The sequence below is a fragment of the Manihot esculenta genome, chromosome 8 (assembly GCF_001659605.2).
Source record: "Manihot esculenta cultivar AM560-2 chromosome 8, M.esculenta_v8, whole genome shotgun sequence".
Classification (NCBI taxonomy): domain Eukaryota; kingdom Viridiplantae; phylum Streptophyta; class Magnoliopsida; order Malpighiales; family Euphorbiaceae; genus Manihot; species Manihot esculenta.
This window is the reverse complement of record NC_035168.2, coordinates 103,440-114,751: the sequence shown is the minus strand read 5'-3', so window position 1 is coordinate 114,751 and position 11,312 is coordinate 103,440.

Below are 11,312 nucleotides of genomic sequence, written 5' to 3'. Positions count from 1 at the left end.
GTCATGAAAGAAAAATAAACAAGTTAAATCAATTCCCCGATAATGGCGCCAATTTTTGACTCGCGGTTGTCAAAGCCGGTCAAAAATAACCTTCTTGGTTATCAACAATTTACAACTGCAGATAGTGGTGAAGGATCGAATCCACAGAGAATTGATTACCTATTTATTTTTCTCAATCAAGACCAAGAGAACTAATTAAAAACACAATTGAAAGCAAGTAATTGAAAGCTGAATGAAAGTAAAGTGCAATAAAGGTAAAAAGGGGGGTTTTGAGATGATTTGACTAACAACTATCGAAAGCAATTAAAACAACAAGTAATTAAAATAAAAAAAGAAATCAATATGAGAAAATTCTAGTTGAAGATATGGATCCACTTTGGTTGTTTGGGTTGATCATTGAAACTTAGGTTTTCTTGATTGATTCAATAGATTAGTTATGGGGGTGGAAAACGCTTTTCACCACCATATCCCTCCTTAAGATTAAATCAATTAGGGAACGTCCTCTAATCAATTACTAATTAACAAATTGCCAAGGAGCATCCTTGGGCCTTAGGCATCAAAATAATTGTCAATTGCATAAAGAATGAGAGAGATCCAACCCTAGCTACTCAAACGCATGAGATGTTGCTAGATCATGCAATTCCTTAGTTTTTACACCAAGTGTTCTTAGGTCAGAATATTTCCAGCAATTACGGACTAAAAAATATCTCAACTAACAATCAATTAACTTTGCAATCAAGAATCAAGTGGCCAATTTGATCAAAACAACAAAGCAATCTTAGAATTAAGCACAATTGCATGAATATTGAACAAACCAAAAGCAAACACTTTATGTTCAGATCTCACAACCCTTTAAACAACCTTAGTTTCAACCAAACTTCAACTAGAATGAGGGTTTCAGCCACTCATGGCTGAACCAAAACAGAAAATAAAAGAAAAGAAAGGAAGAAGATGAAGAACCAAAGGGAAGAAGCCTTGGAGAGCCTTGGAGGAATTGTGTGGATGTAAAATCTGCCTCTTCTTGCCTTCATATGATGTTTAAATATGTCTTGAGAGGCTGCCTAGGGTTTCTTGGATGCCTATGCATCTTTTTGAGATTGCCCAAAGTGCCCTTGTGTCTTCTATGTGCATGTGTGGAGTTGCAAGGACTTTATGGTCTTTGTTGTTGCCCAAGGTGTGTCCAAGAAGCCTTCTTCACATTATTCATGCACTAAAGAGGAAGGTGGAGCCTTGATTTGAATATTGAATGTGCATGGCATAAAGTGGGAAACATGTGATCATCAAGATTTGGCTTATTGAACAAGGAGGAGGCTGTTCGGAGGGACTTTCGGCCGCCTAAGTTTAGTTTCGGGGGCTGGACTTTCGGCTCTGGAGTGAAGGTTCGGCAGCCGAAGGTGCCGCCGAAGATGGGTCACTTTCGGTTCTGGACCAGACTTTCGGCCGCCGAATGTGCTTCCGAAGATGATTGATTTTTGGCTTTCGAAAGTGCTTCCGAAGGTGGCTTTTCCAGTTTTGGCACTTTTTGGTATTTTTAAGAGCATTTTCTCCAAATTGTTCCTTTACACCTAATATCTGCAAAACATGATTTACACCACAAAATTAGGTAGAAAAGGTGTAAATAAACATCAATAAGATCATGATAAAGTGGACTAAAATATGCTCTATCAGTCCCACTAAACAACAATAAGATGGGTTCTACTAGGTCAGAAGACTAGGTATTGGTCCAACTAACTAAGGCAGTAATGAGGAGCCAACGAGCAAATTCCGCCTGGCTCAACTACCCAGTGTTAGTCATCTACAAAAAGTTCTAAGGCATTTGATGCCTAAGGCATTCACGGTGAGTATAGCCAGGCCAAAAGATCGGGCGATGGTCCCACTAATCAGGCCCAAGGCAGGTATCTGCCAGGCCATATGTCAGAGTATTAGCCCCGATGCTCAAAAGTCTTCAAGTTATTTTTCTTACCACTATTATGATGGTCAGTTGTTAATCCCTTAGCATTTTTTATCAATTATTTCTAGGTTGATAGATATAGGGAAGAGGATTACGGATGAATATTGATCATACAACACACGCAAAGATAATAAAGACTTGACAAAAAATATTTTTTCATTAAAAGCCTCAGAAGATTAAAAAGAGGGAGGGATGACTTCAGGAGTCTCTACTATATTAACATTCTCTATATCTATTATATTTTCAGCAGAGGCCTAGTAAGCATCATTAATTGCCCCTCCTCATGCTTGTCCTTGGCCTCCACCTCCTCCTCTGGAAGGATGTCGTCTATCCAATAGAAGTTCTTAGAAGGAAATCGCTTTACTAGCTTTTTCTTCACAAAATCTTGGCCTTAGATGAACATCTCTCCTCCCCCAGCCACAGTCTCTTAAAGCTCGGCCTCTAGTTCAGCAATTATGTTCAAGGTGACCCGATTTTCCTCCACCTAAGATTGCAGCTCCTACACTTGACGCTAAAGAATGGATACTTGATTCTCAGCACTTTTAGCCCGATTCTCAAGGACAAGATGGGAAGCATTGGCCTCACCTAGGTCTGCCTAGAGTTTGTCCATTAGCTTTAGAGTATTCTTCATAGTGCCTTCCACTTTGTCAACCTGAGCCTTCAGCCTCGAGCTTTCATCCACCAGGAGCCTCCTATCCATTTCCTGAGCACCAAACTTTCCCCTCAAGACTTTGCTGCGCTCTTTAGCCACATAGGCACAAATGGCACTTTCCAGAGTAGAGTGCATGGCATGGTTCAAAAGATCATTCGTCTAGAGCTCATTCAGGTGGCGACAGTTTCTGAGCCTTAAGGCATTCTTGGTTAATGGGATGGCTAGGGTAGGATCATCAAAGAGAGAAGGCGTCCGAGTTAGTGCCAAGGCCATGCGCTGAATAATAGGAGGCCATAAGGAGTCAACCCTCATGCTCACTAAAAAGGGCTCATCAAGAGTGGGAACGGCAACAGAAGGCTTGAAAACTAGGGCAGATATAGAAGCACCCATAGTAGAAGACTCGGATTGCGAGGGAGCCGACTCTTCTACTATAGGTTGGGGAGGAGGAGGAGGAGGAAGCATGACCACTTCTTCTTCTTAGTGAGCATGCTTAGTAGGGGAACTAGTTGCCCCGGCAACAACTTTGACTTTATGGGTAGCATGCGCTACCTCAGCAAATCTACTTTCTGACCCGACTATATACGCATAAATTGAAAAGTAAGTAAGGTAGTTCGAAATCTAAAAGAATATATAAAGAAAAGTACCCTAATCTCCAGCCAGGGAAGCACTCTCCTTAAGGCTGGGTGGGTGAGGACCCCGGACTGGCTTTCCTGCAATTGATTCTGCTAAGACAGAACGACGCTCCTCACTGCCTTAGTGATATCCATCTTCTGAAGGGACCTAGCCTTCATCAAGAGGAAGGCTAAAGTCTCGTCCTCATCCCTCTTTGGCCGAACCCCACCTCCACCCACAGGTTTCAACTCGTGTGGAGGCGTCTAAAATCCTTGGACATCAAGTGTCGGAGGACAAAAAATTTATTTTTCCATCGCTTTAATGAAGAAGATATCCGGTCAAACATTGTCTAGAGTTTACAGCATTAAAAAATCAGAACTCTTCATTTTTATGAGTGCCCAACTGGTACAACTGGAAAAAGAGCGCTATGCTCTGTTCAATGTGGTTATTAAGACAGACGAACCGAAAAGTCACCAAGATTCTCCAGTTATTAGGATGCAACTGGGCAACCGAAAGCTTATAAAACTGAAGGAAATCAATGAAAAACATGTCTATGGGAAACCGAAGACCCGCCTTCAGTTGCTCCTCGAAGACCATAATAGTATCTGCAGGAATCAAGTCATTCACACGAATGCATGGGGAAGGGGCAAAGACCCAGAAAGTCTCTCGAGGAATTTGGTATGTATCATAAAGATGGTCTACATCTTGCCCTAATAGGACGAACGGAATGTTACTAATCGAGCTACCTTCGCTTTCTAGAGCCTTCCTCAATGGAACGATAGGGAATGTGACACGGATGAGGCCGTCGGAGGAAGAGCTTGAGGTGGAACCTCCACTGGGAGTAAGAGAAGGTGAAGTATTACTATTCATTCTAAGAGAAAAAAGAAAATAGAAATTACCGTGAAAGCAAGAAGAGTACGATCGAGAAAAAAAAGGAGCGGCCAAGTCTTCCTGAAAGCAAAAAATTACAGTTAAGAGTAAAAGTGATATTTGAGGAAGAAGAAGAGTTTTTATAAGATAATTTTGATGGTAGACTTTAAATACAGCTCAAGAAACGGGGAAATCATCATTGAAAAGCTAGACAGGCAAAGCGGCATGAGTTAGAAAAAAATCAATATCCATAAATCACGTAACCCAAATCGTGAGAACAATTGTCACATTCAAATCTGAAGAATCGAAGACCAGCAGAGGGGACCTTGATGCTACACAAGAGTCTCCCAAAGTAAGCCATGAGTTGTTACCATAGAATAGGTCCATGTGACAGGGATCTGATAAGTGGAAAACACGGTCTTACTCGAGTAAAGGAAGACCCGGATACCTTAACGTCCAGTTTATCATCAAGACTCGTTCCCTTGGACAAGTTGAGTTTTAATATAAAGTTACCGTTAGCAGACATAAGTGAGAGGACTTCCATTGCGTCTGTAATCATGATACCTTATAAGTGCGGTAAGGTATTAATTATTATTTAAAATTTTTTTAAATACTGCATTTTTAAAGCGTTATGCTTCTTTTCTCTTAAAAAAAATGTTTACCGTACTTTATAAATAAAATAAAGTTTATAATCTGGTTTAAAAAATGATTTTTTTTCAAGATTTAAGAATTATTATTATTTTAATATTTATTAGGTAAAAAAACATCTCGAAAACTTTAAGATTAGAGAGAAATTTTATAAAAGGTAAAAGCAAAGAAAGAGAAAAGAGAGAATCTCTTTTAAAGGCTTTAGAGAGAGAAAAAAATACATTGTACATATTCTCTTAACATCATTCTTTGCTAATTGTAACTTCAGTTTTGTAATACAATTTCCATTGATGTCAAAAAAAAAAAAAAAGATATGCTATATTATTTGAACGAAGAGGAACAATCCCAATGTTTAGGGTCGGTTGTGTGAACTTTTTTCAATCATTCAATTCATATAAAACTAATTCACATGAGTATTTTAAAATTATTAAGTTTTTTAATATCACTATTCGCACAATATGAATTGAGCCATAGAGTCTGCGGGTTCTTCAAAGGTTCTTTGGACAATCAAACTATTTTGTCTTTGTGGAGATATTGGCAAGTGTAAGCTATTAAAAAACTTTCCAGAAATACCGATAGAATATAATCCAACAAACTACAAAAGAAGCCGTGTTGCGTTGATCCTGACCTGCGTAAATCCAAATGAATATCACATATTATGTATAATTGTATATATATGATGAAAGGGAGACCAAGACGGAATATAACTCGGGAAGATTCCGTTCAAAAGGCCGGTTGTCTTCACACACACATACACACGTATTAGCTCCTTTTTTTTTTTTTTGGTGACGCACGAATTAGCTTTTGTTAAATTAAGTAAATTTTAATATTTATATACATATTTACTATCGTTGCTATTTAATTTATCAAATAAATGCTACCACAATCATTAATAATTTATATTTAATATCTATCAATTTATAATCTATCTGTATTCTTTACATTTATATTTATTTTAATAGCATAAAATATTAAATAACTTGTATCGATAAATAATTTCAAACTTTATTTTTTAATACCACAAATACAATATTTTCATTGATATTATGATAGACTTATAATATCAAAGAATTTTTTATAGCTAAATAATGAATAAAACGAGTATACATATTGTAAATTGCAAAAGAAAATTAGTTTAAATACAAAAATGAGTTTACTTCCATTTTTATTTAAATAAAAACTATGATCTTTATTTTTTTATATATAATAAAACTGAAACAAAAAGAAAGTAACTATATTTTTGCTTAGCATTTTATATTTTTAATTTTTACAAAATTTAAAACTTTTTTCTTATTTATCTCAATTTTGATTAGATTAATAAGAATTTTTTAAAAATAAAAACACAACATTAATTAATTAATTAATCATAATTTTGAAAGACTAAATTTATTGCACCTATAGATATAGAAACATTAATAATAATAATAATAGTAGTAATAAGACAATACATGTTGTTTTCTATAAATACAATGGTATAGTAATCTATTATATTTTACAATAATTTATAATATTATAAAAAAAATAAAATTAAGAATACACCACAACATTTATTTTTTAAAACAATATCATTGGTTATAAAATTATTGTCTTGATATTATTAAAATAACGATAATTTAAAAATATTATAAAAAAATTAATTTTGATTACATATATAATAATATATTTTAATAAATAGTTTATTTTATATTTAAAAAAATTATAATTTTAATCGTGTTTTTTTTTAATTATAAAAAAATAAAAAATCGTTGCTTTATATTATATTAGGCGAGTAGATGTAATAAATTTCTATTTATAACTATAATAATTTTCAATCATTGTCTTAAAATAAGTAGTGATTTTTTCCTTTCAAAAATTTTTGATCATTTATACTTTAATAAAAAAAGATTATAATAAAAAATAAATGATAGATTATGAATATGTACATAAATTATTTTGGATTTAATTGTTTTTTAAAACTATTTTGGATTTAGTTTTAAAACATTATAATAAATTTTTATTTTTATTTTGAGTAACATAAAAGAAATCATTTATAACAAGTAAAACTTTCTTTATTTGTGAAAAGAGAATTCAATAAATAAGATTATTCTAAACAATCAAATTGTTATATGTCTGAATACTAAAAGATAATGTATACATATAATTCCTTAAATTTCAAGAAATATAAACGATTTATTAATTTTTATATTATATATTCAAATACTATTACTTATTCTACAATTAAACTTAATAATAATAATAAATAATTATATATTTATTCAAATTGAAATTAATTATTTGATACATAATAAAACAAGTTAAAATAAAAATTAAATAATCAAATAAGTTTTTTTTTTAAATTCAAGAGTTAAATTTAAAGTGTTACTTTTCTTTGTTTAAATAAAAGAAATTATGAAGATGTTGTTTGACCATAATTTTCCCATTATTATTATTAAGTAGTATAATTTCCAAAAAATTCTTGATAATTAAAAAAAAACTAATAAACTATTTAGGTAATATTTTAATATAAATAATATTACTTTAATTTTTTATTAAAAAATTAATAACTACATTATTAAATCTATAATCTTGAATTAATTATATTGTTGACTTTATTTCAAATTAATCGATCGAATTGAAAATATTAATACTTATTAAAATAATTTTAAAAATATTTAAAATTTGTTTTTGCTTTATATTTATATAATTAACAAAATAATAATCAGATCAATTATAATAGATAAGCAAGTCAAATATGAAATTATTTTTATTTATGTTATAAATTTTACATATCATAAAATTATTTGATTTATAAATAGTGAATATAATTTCTACATAATTAAAGGAGATTATATACTTATAAATTAAGTGATATTAATTGATTGATTAATAGAGGATTTTTAGAAGTTACCTTACTTATAAATTAAGTGATATTAATTGATTGATTAATAGATGATTTTTAGGAGTTTTCTTAATAAAGTCTTCTAATCTGTATATAAACACACATATTTCAATAGAGAAAATGCACAAAAATTGTCTAATTATTTATTGTCTTGTTATATAATATTAGAGCCTTTAAGCTAATTTTAGGTGTTTGTTTATTGGGTTTCTCGGATTGAGAAACTGGTTGTTGGATCACCAAGTTTGGGTGTCTGTTTGATCTCACTACCGGCACAGAAAGACACAACATCGTTTCCGGTCGTTCCTCAGAAAATGATGATTGGAGCTGTCGTGAGTGGTGCTCATGCGTCGATCCAAGTATCAGCCTCAGTTTCATGCAATGGCATGTGAGAGCACGTGTGGCATCTGTTTGTCTTCTGATTTCTTCCTCGACGATCGCCCGTCCATTTTCGGCATGTCTCCAATAGAATTCCAGCCATTCAATGTTGATTGGGAAGTGTTTTCAGTGGCAGCCTACTATTCACTAGGTAGGTTCTGTTGTCTTCCTTTAATTTGTTCGAAGGTATAGGAGTATTTGAATTGTTGTGTTTCTTTTTTTTTTTTTTATCATTATCTCATTTATGATATTATGACAAAACTGATTATTGGTAAAAGACATATATCTGGAGATCTCTGCATTTTGAATACATGGGTGCCTTGGTCTGTTACTTATTCCAATGTCATGTCTCCGTTCTAACTATATTGTCGGTTGGAGCATCATTTTTTACCGGTTTTAAAGAAGTTATGCCCTCAATTTCATGAGGTATCTTCATTGAAATGTAAGTCATATCATTTTGCAAAACATCATCAAAACTCTTTAAGTCCTAAAGTCAATAAACAAGTTGAGTCTGTTTTTGAATTAGTTCATTCGGATATTTGGAGATAATGTCCCACTCAAAATAGGGTAGCTGAAAAGAAGAATCGACATTTCCTTGAGATTGCTTGAGCTCTGTTATTTCAAATGCAATTTTGGGCTAATGTTGTCTCTACTACATGCTTCCTAATGAATCACATGGCCTCCATAGTATTAAATGGTAATACTCTCTATAATAAGAAGCTATTATTTCTTCTAGAATCACGAATTTTTGGTAGCACTTACTATGTTCAGAATGTCAGATCTCATGTGACTAAACTTGATTTTAAAGCTTTAAAGTGTATTTTTTTTGGGATATTCTCACATTTAGAAGGGGTATCAGTGTTATTCTCTAGACCTTAAAAAATATATGGTCTTAAAAGATGTAACATTTTCTGAGAAAATTCCTTTTTATCCTGTTGCACAAACTTCTACTGGTTAAGATGAGGACAATGAGTGACTCATCTATAGAATCACATCTGATGGTGGGAACTCCTCGAGTGTGCCTTTTGCTGCACAATCTAATGGTAACATTCCTCCTAATACTCAACCTCCTGTTAAACCACCAGTTGTTCAAATTTACTATCGGAGACCGGTACTTGATGATACATGTTCTGCACTAAAATCTTCTACGCCATCGGATCCACTACCGAGTGACCTTGACCTCCCTATTAGTTTTTGTAAAGGTAAACGACAATGTAAGTCTACCTATTATGTTGCTAACTTTCTTATGATCACTTGTCTCTTTCTTCTACCTCCTTAATTGTCTCTCTAAATTTTATTCCTTTACCTAAGACAGTTAAAGAGGCCCTAGTCCATTTTGAATGGCGTGATGCAATGTTTCAGGATATCAAGACTCTAAATGAAAATCATACTTGAGAACTAGCTGATTTACCCTTTAGCAAGAAGGCTGTAGGCCATAAATGGATTTTTGCCATCAAAGTTAATCTAGATGGTTCCATAGCAAGGCTTAGGGGTCGTCTTGTCGCCAAAGGCTATGCACAAACCTATGGCGTTGACTATTTTGACACTTTTTCTCTTGTGATCAAAATGACATCAATTCGCTTGTTCATCTCCCTAGCTGCTTCTCAGCACTAGCCTTTACACCAGTTAGATATCAAGAATGCATTTTTACATGGTATCTTCAAGAAGAAATGTATATAGAGCAACTACCAGGATTTGTTGCTTAGGGGTAGTAGGGTAAAGTCTGCCGTTTGAAAAATTTCTTGTATGATTTGAAGCAGAGTTCCCGTGCATAGTTTGGCAAATTCAGTGAAGTTGTTCAAGAATTTGGATTGAAAAAAAGCAAGTGTGACCACTCAGTATTCTATAGAAATTTAGATACTGGTATTATTCTCCTTATTGTATATGTTGATGACATTGTTATTACAGAAAATGATAATTCAAGGATTTCTTCTCTCAAAACCTACTTGCATGCGAGTTTTCATATCAAAGACTTGGGTCAGCTTAAGTATTTCTTAGGATTTGAAGTCTTAAGGATTAAAAAAGGAATTTTCCTGTCTCAGAGGAAGTATATTATTGACTTACTTGCAGAAAATGGAAAGATGGGAGCTAAACCCTGTAGCATACAAATGATTCCTAATTTATGTCTCACAAAAGATAACAAAGACCATTATGATGATTTAGAGAGGTATAGAAGGTTGGTTGGAAAGCTGAACTGATGACTCAGCCACATATTGCTTTTGCAGTAAGCGTTGTAAGCCAGTTCATATATGCACTTATGGTAAAACATTGGGCCGCTCTAGAATAAATTGTATGTTAATAAAAGGGATCTTTAGACTCAGTATGCTCTACAGTGATCATGGGCATACTGTACTTGAGTGTTTTTCTGATGTTGATTGGGCGGGATCCAAAAGTGATGGAAGGTCGACTACGGGCTATTGTGTGTTTGTTGGAGGAAACCTAGTATCTTGGAAAAGTAAGAAACAAAAAAGGTATCCAGATTCAGTGTCGAGTCAGAATACAGGGCCATAATTCAATCAATTTTTGAGATTCTATGGATGAATTATTATCTGCTGAAAGAAGTTGGTATGGATGTTATATCACCCACAAAACTTTAATGTGATAATCAGTTTGCTCTTCACATTACTTTCAATCCAATATACCACGAACAGACTAAGTATATTGAAGTTGATTGCCATTTTACCCGTGAGAAGATTCAAAAAACTTTATTTTTCACCAGTTATATGAAAATATAAGAGCAATTGGGTGATCTACTCTCCAAAACTTTAAATAGGTTTCGAATATAATAGGTTTCGAATATAATATCTTTCTAACAAGTTGGGTATGATAAATATGTATATTTCATTTTGATGGGAGTATTAGAGTGTAAACATAATTTATATATAATTAAAGGGGATTATATAATTGTAAACTAATTAATACTAATTGATTAATAGAAAATTTTTAGGAATTACTTTAATAAGACCTTATAATTTATATATAAACAAATTTACTTTAATAAAAAAAATACAAAAACAATCCAATTATTCTTTATCTGGTTATAAATATTATATCACGAGCTCTACTTGAATTATACTAAAACTCAAATAAATTTAAATTTCTTAAAACTTTAGCACGAGTAATGAGAAGGATGATTAAAATTTGCGTGTACATTAAAGTTTTCTGTTAAGAAGGATAAAAAAACCTTAAAATAACATTTAAAATATGCTAAAAAGATTAAAAAGCACATATTTTCTAAATGATTTTGAAAAAGATGAGATAGTAAAATATATGATAAAAAAGTACTGTGTTTTCATAATTGAATTGTATGTATAACAATGAATGAT